Below are 17,828 nucleotides of genomic sequence, written 5' to 3' on the forward strand. Positions count from 1 at the left end.
GGTCGGTGATGGCCCTTAGAACACAACTATAGTTCCCGCCAATGTTGCTGTTCCGGGGGTCAGGTCACTCAGTATTTATTCTTGTGCCTTCGAGCGGATTGGAGAGTCAGTGATGACTACACAAAGCATCACATCTAATTTCTGCAGATTTCGAGACTTTTCTAAAGTTGCAGGAAAGAATATAAATCTTATTATATAAATAAGTTTGCATTGCCAACTGCAATTTTTGGAACTCGTAAAATATAATGGAGAAAGTTAAGCTGTATTTGGAACAAGTTGCATACAACCAAGCAAAAACCAAATTTCAATCGATTTAGATTTGGAATTAAGCCAATATAAATTCCACAAACTCTTCCTATTACGAGATTACCCAACACAGCACCACTCCAAACCTTTTAAGCTATGCCAACTTATTTCTTAAGACCAGCATCTACTCTACAGATTAATAAAATCGCAACTCAATTTCCTCGATCACCGGGAGAAGCGTACCTAAGTAAGAGCTTAAGTAGAGTAATAACGCCAAGGATTAAAATGAGAAACTGCATTATAATAGACGGACTATTCTGGCTGCAAAATTAGTGTTCAAGTTGTTTGTCGCAATTCCCTTTCCAACAGAGGTGAAAAAGCATAATGGCTCCATTGAGGCTGAAATTATAAGTGCAAATATAGATCCAAACTTTGCCACATTTACAAGACTATTCTAATGGTGAATTCAGATCCATTGGAACAGATATATTCAAGGTCCAAAGATAGGGAAAAACAAGATGAAACTGGAGGACTGCATTTTCCAGCAAAGATGCGTTAAAAGGTAGTAATTGATCTATCTTACAGTAAATATGCATGTTGTATGTAACCATCAGTTAGGCATATTTTGCTTCAAGTCTATGAAGAATTGATTTAGTTACTGCAGCATTCAAAATGATTCCAATATTAGGCATAATAGGCAACTCGTTTTTTTTAAAGCTGCAAATTATGTATACATGGCGAGCAAACAAAGCGAGATATTGAATGAATTCGATGCATTTTTAATTCAAATAGTTTTAATCATTTTTGCCAACCGTTAAATCAAATTTTACTTTAATTAAAAAGGAGTTGAAGAATTTTAGAAATTGAATAGAAATATTTCAGTTAAATACTCAATAAATACTCCAGATAAACTATAAACTTTTGGAATACAAGAATAAAGCTTCAAATTCAGAAATTGAAGCATGCATCAAGCATTTGAATTTCCATTTCTAAAACAAGTTTGTATGAATAGACATGACGATTCACATCTCATTTTCAGGTAAAACTTAACTTTTACAATCACCCACCCTTACTACGCTCAATTTGAGCATTTTATACAAATTTGTTTCTGTATACGTCAGCAACTCAAGCAGTTTACATTTTTCAAGGTTTCAGTCAATTTAAACAGGTTTAGCTTCCAAGTGCAATAATTTAATTTTCATTTAATACAACACACATATTACAAAACTTTCCAAGATTTCTATATAGGAGTTGATGTGCAGCAAAGCTACTCGGCAAAAAATAAATTAATAGCACAAATTCAAGTTATATAAACTATCAGCTAGATTATCAAGAATAAAGCTGCACTTAATCTCATTACATTACATACCACAATGGAGCAGTTCATCAACCCTGTAAGATCTATTGAATTAGAAATTTTAACAAGCTTGTACCGCTCGATTGTAGAACGAACGAGATTGAAAGTAATTTAATATACCAATTTTAAGTGTTCATTTTTCATAACAGTAATTAACTTGAAATAAACTAAATGTAAATTTCAAGAAGTTATTTTAGACAATAAAGTCATTGACCATAACAAAGTTTCAAACAAATGATTGGAACTGCTGATCTCTACGAGTTTATTTAACTTCAGCAAAGATTATAAATCTATAATCTTTAGAGTACGCAACTTTAGATCTTTTAACACACTTATCCGCTTCTCAGGGAAGTAGACTTGCAACAATTTTTTAAAAATAGAAAGCAAAACAAATTTAACGTTGCATCACTTAATTTTTTTATATATACGATTTTCTATGGTAGTCCTAAATAACACCATTTTGAAAGACCTGAAATTATTTTGAGCTTTGTTCTATAGGTACTCTTAACCATTTTTTCTGTTCCAATCAGGAATATATCCTGTTATTTTTCCGAACTTGTGTAAAATTCAATTGGTAAGCCGAGTGTTTAACTTAAAATAGACGATGATTAATATATTAAGTGTTCATTTACAATATAATCTTTACTTCTATTTATGTTTTTAAATGGATTGCAATTAAATAGATTTGTATTGAATTTTTCAATCGACAATGTTTTAAATTTTGTATTAGTGTACCAAATTACATGCTTAATTGTATCCGATAAACATAAAAATCAAAATTCGATTTTATAAATTTCCGGAGCTAAAACGGGTGGATAATTTGTAGTTTTCTGCTGAGCTCAAACCAATGCAGAAAAGAATTTTAATTTGGATTCAGTTTATCAGAAAATTGTCATTCACCTAGATTAACCGTTAATTTCGATTTACAGAGTAGAGCCTTTTAAATTAATTTAATTACGAGGTCTAAAAATTCAGGAAGTTGAATGAGCGCATTTATAGTTGCATTGATATCAACTATAATTTCATGAATTTAATATGTTTAGTGTATACTCGGCAATCATTGGAATGGAGAGAAGATCGTTTCCAAAAGCTATAACTTTTGGCGCTGCATAATTGATATTTGATTTCGGTTTTCAATGCGCATAGCAGTAAAAATTATCGGATTCATTTCCCAGAAAAATTTATATTCTAATTATATCTTTATGGAATCGATGCTCTAGAAGATCATCCTTATATTCAGTGAATTATGCATCTGATTAGAATAAAAAGAAATTTAGTATACTAAAATTTATTCAAGAGAACAGCAAACTGGAAGGCAAAATTCCTTAGTTGTAATAACACGTAAACTTACGTTGGTGCAAAGTGCAGTGAATGTGTTGTAAGAATCAAATCACAAATCTCTAATTAAAATAGAATACTTCGCTAGTGACTTGATTTTAGCAGATTCGTGCATTTGTAAAAACTTACGCTTTAATAAATAAAGTTTAAAATTGAAGTTGGAGTTTCTCGTGAAATTACTATTGAGATTTAACTTAATGAAGCATAAATGTTTGACAACACAATGCCAACTAGTTATTCTACACTCGAATGAATATTCAGAAGCTACCGAGTAAAATATTTACAGAACTCTTATAAAAAATATCCGAGAGTTTTTTTTTTTTTGAAAGCCAATATTTTTTAATGTTTTATTACATTACCTAGATAAAAATTCTTTCGGTTTATCAACATTCCATAAGATTTCTACTTGATGAACGGAAATGAGAATTGCTATATCAACGATAGGAAACTAAAACCGATTATTCATTTCACTATTTTCAGCTTATGTTTCCAGAGTTGAAAATATAAGATAAGCCCCTTTATAAAACGAAGTGTAGTGGGGAGCCTAGAGTTTAGCTATCGCATGCCCTTCCTCTCACCAGCCGGCTGGCACCTATCCCGCCCACCACTTATCTCCAAATATGAAAAGGCCGTATCTCCTCTATACTATCCTATCTGAGGATTTATAAATAAGGTCCCAAACCTGAAAAATATTCCCAGTGAATCCGTATACAAACAAAAAACTTGCAAACCGATTTCTTAACTCAAGAAAATAAGATGCATATTAGTTAGATGTTAGTTTGATAAAATATTAATCAAGTGTTTCTATCTAAAAATGCCCCAACTTTTATTTGACAGTATCCGAGCTTCCTGGATTCATTCCCATAGTTTCCTGAAAGCCATCGCACTTGGCGTCGAAACCCATTGTTGAAAAAATCTTGCCCTGTATTCCTAGAGTATCTTACACTTCAGTTTTATAAAGTTTTACCTCCTACTTTCAACACTGAAAAAATCAGATTTTCAAACTAATTGAATTCGCAGTTATTCAATATGACGAAATTAGTTTGCTTTAGCACCGAACCATTTAATTTACACTTACGCGAAGTTTAATCTCGCGCAAGATTTCAGAGGCGTAGGAAAGATATCTGCATGGAGTTTTGCCTCCTTTGCGTCCTGTCTATTAACGCGCTTCATGGTTGAAGTTAATATCTAAAATTACAATTTTCTATACACGAACTCAACTCAGTTTTAGCGGAATGCTCAAATATTCATACTGATGTAGAATAACTAATCAGTACTGCTTGACTAATAATCGATTCCATTGCAATTGTTATTGTAGCATTAGCGAATTTACATTTCTAGCTAAAGTCAATTTGTTTAAATGGGATAATTAAACTGAATCCAATTTTACATCCATTTTAATATATTACTTGGGTAGACGTTTATTTGTAAAGTATGATGTATGAAATATGAATTTCTATTACGAAAGAGGGTCTTGTTCTTTAACAGTTAAAAAATACCGATGTACTTGCCAGATGCATAAAGGTTCTGAACTCGCATGCAAGCGAGATATAATTGATATCACAGCGGCAAAGAAGCTTTCACATGCAGAATTAACATTAAATTATCCAGCAATTAACTTATGTTATAATTATGCAATACTGACGGTTCTATGAATTTGCTGCATTTACATAATTCAACATTCATAATTAGATTCTGAACGGCTACATTTAAGTTTCGTATTTTTATTTGGACATGCATTCGGTTTGAGCTTCCTGTTTGTAAATTCGAAGCCTTGTTTCAATTTTGTAGCTTGAATAATAAAATTTCATGAAGATAGTTTAATAGACAAAAAGTTAATTTGTGGTTGCTATTGGATTCTGGATCGGATAATGATCATGCGTTTGGGCATGAATTTTAGCGAGACAACTGTAGGAACCTTAATATTTTTAATGATAACTGATATAAAGGGTTGTGAACATGCTCCAAAAATACTCGATACTTTCCAATCTTAATACATCTAATTTAAATGAAAAATATATCACCTATTACAGGCAAAGATTCCGTTTAGGCTTATTTACAGAGAATTGATGCTCCAAGTTTTACGATGTTGGAAATGACTTGGCAATAATAAATCCCAGACTTGAACACATTTTGAAGAATGCTGGCTTCAGGAAAAGTTTGCAAAGAGCCTACAGATCCTCATTGGTGCAGAATCTCCCAATATCGTAACCACTGAGAGAAGCACAACTGGTCCACTGTAGCCTGAAAACGGAATTTTGTACATTAAGTATCATATTCCAAACACTTAAAATTAATGAAAAATGAAGGTATTACAACTTATACATCACTTTTTTCCCATTAAATATACAACTGATTAGATGTTAAATGTCAGAATAGTATTTTCCAAATTCTTGGCATAAGAATTGAGCCAATTGTATAATTAATTTTAGTCCAGCGTATTAATACTGATTGACGAAGCTGTAAATCTTATTGTATCCTTGTGTACCTTATGTTCATTAGTATCCCTTAGACAAAGGAATAAATATGGATATTTGCTGCATGAGTGGCTTACAAGTATTTTAACCTTGCTATAAAAGGATTATGGCAAAGATTTAAAAATATAATTTTAGACAAGATTTTAGAATTTCAAACAAGAGCTGCAATTTGATCGCAGTTGATGGGTAATCATAATTGCCATTAGTGACGCTTTGAAACAAGATGCATGATTAAATGCGAAGCATACCGAGAAAATCAATTTCTGTTTATTGATAATATCGATGAAAAATTAAAGACTAGTCTGTTCAAGTTCTGATGGATCGCTGACTTAATGCCTTACGAATGTGTAAAATGCACTTCAGAATTGATAATTTGAAATTCGAATGGATTTTGCATCGGTATAAGATTTATTCGTAATAATGCAAATTCAGAACTAAATATATCATCCGTTTTGCACAGATTTATTTGATTTTTAAAGCTGAATTTGTGTATAGTCGTTATTGAATTAAATTCTAAAATTACGTAGTTAAAAGTTTATGAAAGTTAAGGTACGAAGTTTTAAAATCCTAAGCATATTCTTATTCCAGTTGTGCCTTACTTTGTTACTACGTGAATTTAATCCTTTTGAGCTTGTGTTTTCTAATCTTTCCAAATGTGTTCATTAATATTGAAGGATTTTTATTGTATGTTATGAGAATCAAAACCATATTAAGTTATTAAGACGGAAGTAAAATACATAATTTAAAAAATAAACGATGGGAATTTTGATGCTCTATATTACTTACATCCATAGCAGAACGAAGGCATCTTGTAAAACTTATTTTATGGGTAGGATTGAGAGAATACCAATTCTGACCATCTGGCACTTGGTAAGATCGTTTTATGATCTTGCAGTTCAGCAGGGATAGAAAATCATTTGGATGACCTGTAAAAAAAATAAAATAATTTTCACTAAAATGCAAGATTTAAAGAAGCAAACTTTCTTAAAAACTAAGTTACTGCAATACAGTTTTCAAGTATCAGTAAAAAATTAGTTGATCTAGATTTGAAATACTATAGCTTCTATGCAGCACGGTTCCGATATACACAATGAATCGAGCTAATGGTGAGAAAGGAATTTTATATTTGATTTGCTGTTGAAAGTCCCTATACAAAAACAAACTAGATATGTTACGCTTTGATCCGAATTTTTCAATTACCTTTCTCAACAATATCATTGAGATCCTTTCACCGGGCGATTAAAAATTTTGATAACTAATTCTGGAATTATAATTTGAAACAGCCTCTACTGATAAAATTTCAAGTATTGATTTCGGTTAGTAAAATGTGTAATTTGTATTTAAAAATTCGTTTGAAATTCGAAATAAAGTTCCTTAATTTTTAAATATCTAGAAGCAAGGACTGCCATGGCGAATTTCGAAGTGAGGGAAATTAAGATTGTGAATCTTGCTCATCAAAAATGCTTTATAAAAACTGGTGCGAAAAATACTGCGCATGGTTAGAAACAATTTAATACATTTAGAGCCATCTGGGATATCAGAAGGAACATCACACAAATTCTTAAACCATATTGTAAAACCCGTGCTCAGTACTTCTTAAACACGATTTCACAAGCACAGCCTTAGAAATTGAAATCGCCCCGAAAAAATACCGGAAATTTTGAAAATAAAAATATCATTGACAGGTGACACTCCCGAATGACAAATGAAGATTTGAAAAAGGGACTCATTCCAAATTGATAAAATAGGAGGATTAAAGGCATGGCTGAAGAATCAAAAATAGGAGAATCAAATTTGTAATAACACCTGGAATACACCCTTCTGATTTAAGCTACAATGACAGTTGAAAATATTCATCACTTAGAAAATGTAAACGCAGCTTTGGCAGATACTTGGAAGTGCAATTAAGGAAAATCTCGGCGACGAAAGCATAATTGAGAACTTCATAATTTTTTAGTATTTAACGAAATTAATCTGAATCTAAAAGCAAATATTGCATATGATTTAGAATAAAAACAATAAGCCAAGAATTCTGAATGAAGCTGAGAGAACGAAATTATCTTTCCTGGAAAACTTAATAGTAATTTTTCCCACCATTAAGTACCAAATCATACTTTTCAAAAAAAAAATCAGTTAAGAAAATGCTGTTTTTCAGAATGCGATTCCTATTTGTTTTTGATGAAGTACAAATCATTTTTTCCGTACGAAACTGCACAGCATTCTCTGGAATCGTCGTACCAGTTTAGAAGTTGGCTTTTTACATCACAGGTCGCAAGTAATTTTAAAAATGGTATTTTGCACCCATTTCGTAATTAAGTTTCTATCATTTCATCTGTTCCTTCATTTCTTTGTATCTTCCTCAAGTGAAGGCACTTCAACAGTCAATGATAATGAGTAAATTTCACATAACTTATGAATATTTTTTAAACCACAATAAGCAGTGATACCAAAGGACAATTTTCAACGCAATATTTGCAATTTGCCGATACTTGGATAATTCATTTCAGTGTTAATGCAAATTTAAGATATTTTTCACAGGTTGCGAAAACTTGAGACGTTTAATTAAAGAATGTTTTAGATCTAGCTACAAAAACCACTTAAAATAAAGTCCAAGAGCGAGTTAAATACATAGCTTTTAGGCAGTAGTGATGGGTTTGAAAAGAAATCAACTAAAGGCTTAAATCTAATAAAGACGTTTTAACTGGAAGGGATCACTGAGCTATCGCGTATGCATATTTTTTCACCATTGTGGGTCAAAGGTGATAGCGACTAATGATTGGGTTGGGATGATTCGATTGATTCTATATAAGTTTTAAACAGGCCTGGGATTCTTTAGCCCACATGCGCTCCTATGATTTTTTATGAAGACCATCTAAAGCTTAAACCCCTTTAAATATTACCAGATACATCTACCATAGAGGTTTCATACGAACTGATGCTTGACGCAATTATGATACAGTCGACAAAAATGGGACACCTAGCTTTTTATAGTGCCATCTTCAGAAAACTAGTGTCGATGGAAATGGTTTAAGAGGACAGGTTTGTTTAGATAGATTGATTAACTGGGCGAAGAGTTAATATTTAGAATTTTCTTTAGAAATGTCGATTTTTTCGCTTAATTGGTTGGTCTCATGAAAATAGTCATCGAAAAAGATGCAAGAAATTCTGATGAAAATTTCAAGAATTATCAAGTTTTAAAAAATGTGTTCAATGTTAAATGACAAGAAATTTGACAATATCTCGGAGATGAGGTATTTCTCAAGTTGCTGATTAATTTAAAGAAAATTTTTGCTACATATATGAAATAAAATAAAAAATAGACTTAAAAGTTTAAAATACGGCTGTGACAAAATTTTAGCACTGCAAATTTTTTTTATATGACAGCAGGAGCGGGAATATGAAAATTGTATCCCTGTAATTTTGAAAATATTCACAAAAGCTACACAATTTACACTGTAGAATAGAAATGTTCTTCAAGTAGGCATTTCAAGACTCATTTTTAGTTGTTTCTATTGATATATCCGTCGTGATACGCGAAATTTAACTATTGTCATAAAATCGCCATTGGATAATTTGCTCAGATGATTTTTTATGAAGTGAAATTTGCTTATCAAAAATACATTTCATATGTTAATAAAAAGGTAGAATATTTAAAATTTCCTGTTAGAAGGCTTCTTTTGCTGGATTAGCTTTTATATTTTATTGCTTTACCTTCTAAGATTTAATTTAATTACTAAATGTGTAATTTATGCATAATTTGAATTCAAATCAAGTTTCATCATCAGTCCTATAGTCTAAATATTTTGGATCACAAATAAGGATTATTAAAACTATTATTTATAAATGACAGTTATAAACTTCTGTCTTCATATTGAAAAGTATAGTATTCCATTTGAAAGGTATTTCAAATAAAGTAGAAAAAGGAATTAAAATGAATGTTCTTGTATTTATTTAAGATATTCTATTGGTTGGAATTATCGCATCTTTGCTTTAAACATGATTAAAATTTTCCCTGAAATATATGAATTAGTATAGAGTAATTGAAAGAAGTTAAACAGTTGTAAGCCAATTACCACAAATGAAGAGCAGGATCAATCAGAGGATTCGAGAATATTTTGAAATGTAATAAAATGCTCGAATTTCCAAAATTATACACGAGGATTTGAAAATTAATATACATGTTAGAAATCCATTTGCATCGGGTTTGGTTAATTTTTTACAATCAATGAAATTAAATAAAAGAAACGCATATATTGAGTTTAACAATCCGAGATCTACTTCAGGATCATTTATGTGTTGTCCCCTTTAAGATAGTTTTAAGCAAGCAAAATTATAATTCAATAAAAACTGGAAATTTTGGAACGGACTTTGATGCATAAAAGTGCATATTGGATCGAATTACTGATAACTCGTAATTTTTGTAACGAAAATTGAGATGCTAGTCAACTATGTTAACTCTGTTTTTTATACATTTCCCCCCTTAGTTCCAGGTCTCCCTTGCACGTATTTAGCTCCCAAAAACTAACCGTTTATTACATTTAATGCCAAAATAAAATAAAAAATTTAAGATGACAAATATGGCAATATTAAGATGGCAAATATTGAAAATAAGTACTTCATTCTGAATCGCCTTCAAGAATTGGTTTCCATATGCCAAGCATTAATTTTAAATACAATTATATTAAAGTTAATACAGAATTGTTTAAAAATTTCGAGTCTAAGATAATTTGAATACTGAAATATAAAGTTAGTCAAGCCTGTTGAGTCATTTTGTTAGCTGAAGATATCTGTAGTAATTTACCAAGTCGACCAAAAGAATTTTAAAGTTTCTCAGTTTTGAGTATAATGCTGTAAAATTTAAGATATATTTTAACTTGACTATAATTTTGTACATCAAATAAAAGCATAAAATTATATTAATGTTCTGTTTGAAAGCGACACTAGAGTTTTGTGATGGAACTTATTTTTTCGAGCTGCAGAAAGATGACTAGGACATTTCAGTTGCCCCTCACTCTCCAAACTTTCGTACCACTCTCATAGGAGAACTCTTGGTAAACGACGACGTCAGGTACGACATACACTACGGATATTAAACGGAATTTAATTTTGAACCCGTGGGCCTTCAAGCCCGAGACTAACATTAGGCTACTGCAGTTTAGTATCAAATTAGATTACCCTAAGAATATTTAAAGGAGTCTAGGTCATGGGACTCATAAGTAATTGTCTACTTTGTCTATTTGAGGATTTGACCCTGTGAAATAGCGCATATGCTAAAAAAGTCATAAAATTAGGACGATGGATTAATATATCGAGAAAAAACGATACATTTTAGCTTTCAATCAATATTCAGGAATTACATTGTTGCTTAACCTCCAACATATTTTCAAGGCCTCAAACTAGGAATTTGTTTTCATCTACTAGTTTTAAACGAAAGGACTTAATACCTTTCAGGAATCCAAGTGCTTTGTAGAATATCTATTATTTTCTAGTTTAATATTTCTTATTTACTAATTTGTTATAAAAGTAATTATGAAATATTATAATCCATTTTCGCGGCTAGATAGCTATTCTAATATAGAATAAAAATGTGAGAATTATCAATTGGTAAATTATAATTAACTGAGCAACGTGTTGGAGCAATTGAATCATATCCAGAAACTAAAATGGGATCCTTAGTATGAGGAAAAATAATGAAAAGATAACGAAATTTTTTCTTAATAAGCATAAAAGGAACGAAGCATTTAAATAGCAATAACTCATAAACATACAGAAAAACTATTCATCTAACAAATAGGGAAATATATAACAAATATGAAAAAATTACCATGTTCAGATGTAGGAAACGCTTACTGAAGCGGCTGTTGCAATTAAGGAAATCTTTCCCAGACCCGTCGTTTAAACATTCGTTGTCATTATCCAATAATATAAAACACTAACAACAGCATGCCATTTCATTCATGAGTAATTGCTTTAACTTGATAATTACACGACATCTCAGACTTCCATCTATTTTTATGTAGCTTTACGTCTCACAGATCAAACACATTCACACAAAAGTGAAATCAAATGGAGGCAAGTTCAAGGATCTTCATTTTATAGCAGATGATGACGTGTAATTCGATACGTTTCCTTATTTCCCACTTTCTCCCGAACGGCACTTTTTGATGAGTCAGAAGCCAACTTTTCAAACTACAGATTCGGACCCCAAATGGGATTACTTACAAGATTTTGGAATCACGAAAACATCTTGAATTGTAACCTTCAATTAAAAATTTTAAGTTTAAACAAAGAATTAAATAGGTAATTTCATTTTTTAATCCATAATTAATTATTGAAGTCTGCTTGGATTGGTAATAGAGTTTAAGCTTAGAATCGAAGGTTGTTTCTGAAACCCAACCTGGAATTAAAGATCGCCAGTAAATGTAGGCCTAGAACTCTTTAAATCCATCATATTGAAAAAAAGCTTTTTCATAATAGTATCGCTTGGGAATTTAGAGTTCGACACTGGCTTTAGTGCTTACCTTGTCATATGATCAGACCCAAAAATACGAGATAAATCTCGTGACAGTACTAATCTTATTCCAAAATAGCCATTAATATACTATGAATTAATTTTGCGATTTTCTTTTATGTTTAAGTATTTATAGTATTTCAAGTAAGCACTTGAAAACTGTACACCATATTTTTTAATAATGGCTTCGAACAGTGCACTTTTTTTCTGTTACCTCTTTCGGATTTACTTGAATGATAAATTACGTAAAGCAATCTAAGTTATAAAGATAATAATTTCTTATTTGCACCCAACCGTAATATTTTAAATTATTCAGTTGGTTTTATCTGATTTGTAAGATTAGCATCCTGTTTAGAAACTACCTAAGGGCAGATGATGCAGTCCTGTCCCTATCAGAATGGCATACGTTGGGTATACGGCATGAGACCAACGAATGGACAGTTACTTCATGGTGACTGATTTGAAATGAGGCTGGATCAAGAGCCCATTATTACCCAGTCTTGAAGTGAAGACTTTATCATCATGCCATTGTGGTATCCTAACATATACTATGATGAATGAAGAAGATGAAAATTATGCCACCATTTCTAGCTCATGTAGAAGATTTTCAGTGAAGGAACACATGTTTCCCAACACCAAAAAGACCGGCAAGGTAAAACAATGTTTCTTTGCTTGTGTTATAACAATTATCAGCCGGAATCTGGTCAGAGGCGTCATTTCCTTAATGGGTAAACTTTGCGCGTATATTATTGATTACTTTTGATACCGAGCATTTATCAACATTTCGCAACAAAGGATATACCATTCAAGGTTATCTGACACAACAACAGATTATTGCTTTCCCATGGCAGGAAGTCTGGAGTATTTCAGGGGAAATCTGATGCATTATAAGTCATAGAGACAAGGTTTTAAAAATCTCCTAAAAGTAATCAAAGCGAGTTTTACCTTTGAGATATATCGTGGAGGCAGTTATATGACATCGTTTGAGCCCTAAACGAAAAAACCACAAATGCAAAAAGGAACGCCTGCTCAAACGGGAAATCCTGAGCCCCAATTCTCTCTGATCCAAATTTCTCCCTATATGAATTCTACACTTTTTGTGAATTCACAAAATACTGCGTAGATAGCATATCAAACTGGATTAGGAATTTTGAACGAGAGAGTGGAATTGGTTCAAACATCAGTGAAAGGATTTTTATGAGTAAACCCTTCCTCGACTCGTTTCACGGTAAGGAAAATACCTAAACAACAGCAGATAGTATTTTTGAGTTTTGTTAAATAAGTTATCTGAAATTCCTTCTGTCTCGTTATTCGTTTAATATCAAAATGGATTCGGTTCAAAATCTAAGTTTTTGTAATATTTTGTCAAATTAAAAAGGCTAAGATATAAAACATTGAATTTTCTGATAGTATTATATATGTGAGTATAAAACAAAGAATTAGTTGTATCCTCCATTCAGTGTCACCTTACGAATGTTCAACACTCCGCGACAAGCTGTATCGTATATATGTATTCAAACATTTATTTCATAAATTCATTTGAAATCGTGTCTACAGCTTCCAGTCTTCTAATATTAAAACTGCTTGACAATGGCAACTTTGATATCTGTTTTTTTACTTCGCTTATTCACGATCAAATAATAAGCAATCTCGAATTGTTAGTAATTAGCATACTCATTGCGTGATATTCAGAAGTTCGTAAATGAAATTCATTGTATATTAGTACAAATTATAGAGGCATAATTTAAAAGAATACGCAAATTTTTCTTTCTTTTTCGATTCGTATACATTAACGGTATTAAAAATCGTTGTTTGTTCTTATGCTTATGGTTGCACTAAATAAATAAAATAATTAAAAAAAATTTTTTTTAAAAAATTGAATGTCCAAAATTCATTATGTTAAATCAAAATTTAATTTAAAAAGGATGCTATTGAAAATCGTTCTTTTTTGTTATAAATTTAGCTTTCTGCAATCATTTGTTACAAAAATTTAGGTTTAACTAGTGGGTATGTTAAATTCCCAATTTTATGCATATTTTCTTAATACTTAGACAGTAAAATACTTTCTTTTCGGTACTCCTTTTAACAACCTGCGTCCCTTGATGGTGAAAGAGATAGTAAACCATTCAAAGTCAAGACTAAGTCCGCAAGAAGGAGTGTATTCCCCGACTTCTAAGAGTAATGAATAATACGGTGTGTCTGTGTTTCTTAGTACAGTGAAGAAAACGAGTATGCTTTTCAACACCAATGTTTCAACTGATTGGGTTCAAACTCTGATTCATATTTATAACTTTCGTATCGTGAATTTTATTAATCGTTGTTGCACTTTTGAGTTGCCACGTTTCCACGTATATGAATGTACAAAATGTAAAGACGACAAAAAGGAAAGAATGTACGATAGTTAAAGACAACTAATCTCCTAAAGATTTGTTCCTAATTGGATTCATTTCGTAACACAGTAATAATTTGTTCTTATGATCTATGTATTAAATGAAGCCCAATTGAAATTTTTTATTCCATCAAATAAATTAAAAATTTATTCCATTTCAAATTTTTATGATTTATTAACAGAATAAAAAATTCTTTTCTTCGATTAAATTAAAAACAAGTCCATTATCAGGTGTTGCTATTATTGCATGAGCACCTAAAATTGGAAGATTATTATTGGCTAAAAATAGAATCACATCTACATTCTCTGAAATAATAATTTAAATCTTTCCATGTCCTTATATTTATATTATCTGTGATTTGTTTTATCAATAGTCGAACATAATTTAGCCATTTTATGAATTCTTTCCAATCAATAAATGAATTAAAGTGACAAATAAAATATTCATGATTTTAAATTACAGTTGACAGCTTTTTCCAGCAATTATAGACACCTATAAATTGTAGATTGTTCATTCCCTTTTCTTTTGGAAAATGGAATGCAATAAAAACAAAATACCGAGTATTGTGTTTTTAAACAAATTTACCAGCTGCGAAGCTGGGTTTCACAATTTGACATTTTTTAAAAGTAGTGCGTATTCGTAAATGATCTCCCTTCAGTATTTTTTACAAAATCTTCTTTCTGTTGTGCAGGTCCGGTTTTAATACAAAACTTTCTAAATTTTTCAATTATAATACTTAGAGATAACCTGGATCACTTATATTCTCTGTTATTGTCAGTTGCGTTGTTATTTTCTGATTCGATCGTATTTATATAAACATACGGTTCTTTAACGAATTTCACAGTTTCTACATTTTCATTGCAAGTTTGAGTAGTTTGTGTTGAACTTTCTTCCCCAGTTGAAGCTTCAATTGTAATTTCTGAAGTCGAAACAATCTCATTGCCAGAATTGCTTCACAGCCAAGAAAACATATCTACTTGTGACTTCTTGATATTATCATGTGAGATGTTTTTGGTTAGGGAGTTTTGAAACGCATATTCAACGAATGATTGCAGCTTGAAATCGTGTAAGCAATGAATAAAGCATAAATGGCAATTTTCATCTTCATCTGCTTTTACCATTATTGCATTATTATTATGTATGCTTCTATGAAAGCAGAGGAATTTTTAAAAGGTTGACCTGCTGTTAGATACATGGGGTTTTCACCATAGTAATCCTACGGGGCCATAGAAGATCCTCACATGGAGTCATCTACTGTGCATGCGCAGATGGTTTCGTCATAACTCGTAAACTACATATGTTAGATGGGGGGGGGGGTTTCATACATAGGGTTTTCACTTAGAAATACCCCCGGGTCCTCTATCCCCCTCCTACAATTTTGGAACCATTGCGCATGTAGAATACGGATTTTGCTTAATATTGCTTAAATCAATGTCGGATCGATGCCATGGAGTTCCTATTGCTCTCGGGATGTCGATGACGTCAACTTCAAGTCAGACCAGAAGTTGTTATATCTCGACTTCTATGCAACCTAGAGACGAGTGCGACAGTCTAAACACTCGTCTCGATGAATAGAGTGGAATGACATTTTCACCGAAACTCGAGTCTCGGTAAAAATGTCGTAGGGTCCGAGATCGGATCTCGAAATTTACAAATTCGCGTTACATTGCATTTTCTCGTATCGTTCGATAGTTTTCGCCGAAATGCACGTAATGATAGGAGTTTCACGTTGCTACTTTGAGTGATTAGTGAGACACGGGCTCTCGAAGTTGTAAAAATTTGAACATTTGAGCTAGGTTTTTAACTTCGTTTTTGCAAAAACTGTCTTTACGACTGGCATCGATACACTCTACTCGATATCCTCTGTCGAACGATATCACATTTACGTCACTTACGTTATTAGAAGCCAAGAAACGGAAACGAGAACGGAAAAAGAACATATTGCTTTGGTTAAGGCTCGGAGCTAGAAATCGCGCAGGCAATGAATAAATCATAAATGGGGCGTCCTAAGATTTCTCCTGAGGAAGCCTTGCAAAGAAAAAAAAGCAAGAGAACGAAAAAGCAAATAGAGGCCGGAACAAAACCTTCAATCAAACTTTCAGAGACAAAACCTTCAATCAGCAAAAACGACTGATGAAAATTTAAAATTGGAAGCTGATCGAATTAAACATGGTCGTAAAATAGCTATACAAAGGGAACGAAGAAAGCGCAAACGTACGCAGTGTATTGCAGATTCTCAATCGCAACACTCAACTTCAAACACAGAACGTGTCCATTTGGATTCTGAATCACAATGTTCAACGCAAAATGTCTCCGCTTCGAATATGCTGAGTTTCAAATATCGCTTTCTAGCTTTAAGCAATTCATCGAAAAAAATATTCTCGCATGATAATTTGCAATTTGGGATAGCATATTTCATTTTTAATTTATTATTTGCATTTAATTTCTGATATGCACATAAGTTATCTTTCTAAAATGTTAAATTGCCTAAATTGAAATTCTTATTGAAATATTGATTCTTGCAGTCTGAGTGAATCAGTTTATTAAATCTAGTCTACTCATTCTATTCCATTTTGGAATTGCATTCACGTTTTCCATTTTTCCAAATTATAAAGAACATCTTCAAATTTGTCTTACCGGATTTTTCAATACAAATAGGATATTTCCGATGTTAAGATTCTTCCAAGAGGATTTCTAGCTAACTGATTTCAATTCCATGGAATTAATAGAACGTGAATGGAATTCATCGATTTTCTGTCAAAAGGAATGATTGTTGATTTGGCATAGATTGCATTTTAAGCTCTATTACACTAACAGAATGATAACTCATGTTCTATTTATCTTATCAGTTGGAAAGTGAACGAAATCGAATGACTGAGTTTCTAAAATTTCTTTAGAAATATCCATTGTAAATCGAGGTAGGATGCACTTCGACTATTATTAAATGCTAGCCGCCTTTGGCGACCAGCAGATTCGCCTGGATTACTGGTAATTAAAATTTATATTTAAATATTTTATGTAACTTGGTCATGATGGCTTCTTTAGAAAAATATTTTTAAGGTTCAAGTTATATATATATATAAAACTTCATTCCAATGATGAACCACGTCTTATGCATTTCCCTAACGTTTTGTCGTCTTCTCTAAAATTTTAACTTTAAATAAAAACGGAAGTAATTAAACTTCAATTAATAGAGAAACGTTTTTGCTGAAGTCAAACGTAATTTTTATTTAGAAAATAGAATCGTTTAGAAAAGAAATTCCATATATGTATACTACAGAATAATTTATGTAATTTATACAATATCTCAAAAGATAATTAAAAAACTGATTCATTATAAGATTAAATTTTTAATTTTAATTCAAAAAAATTTAAATGATATTTTTTTTTTTTTTTTTTTTTTTTTTTTTACGTTTTGTAAATATAATTTTGAATTATATTTACTGAATGTAAAATGTATATTTGCGGAATGTATTATATGTGGTAAAATATTGTTCATACTTTAACTT

General features: G+C 31.4%; 1 long non-coding RNA gene across 1 annotated transcript; it reads right to left on the reverse strand.

Annotated features, from left to right (window-relative positions):
* Window positions 1-3,582: 3,582 nt before the first annotated feature.
* LOC129966687 (uncharacterized) lies at window positions 3,583-11,461 on the reverse strand. The gene is made up of 3 exons (XR_008784288.1): window positions 11,243-11,461; window positions 6,205-6,344; window positions 3,583-5,185 (listed from the first exon to the last, which is right to left on the reverse strand). It is a non-coding gene; the product is annotated as an uncharacterized LOC129966687 (long non-coding RNA).
* Between the last annotated feature and the right edge of the window lie 6,367 nt (window positions 11,462-17,828).

This window comes from Argiope bruennichi, chromosome 4, assembly GCF_947563725.1.
Source record: "Argiope bruennichi chromosome 4, qqArgBrue1.1, whole genome shotgun sequence".
NCBI lineage: Eukaryota > Metazoa > Arthropoda > Arachnida > Araneae > Araneidae > Argiope > Argiope bruennichi.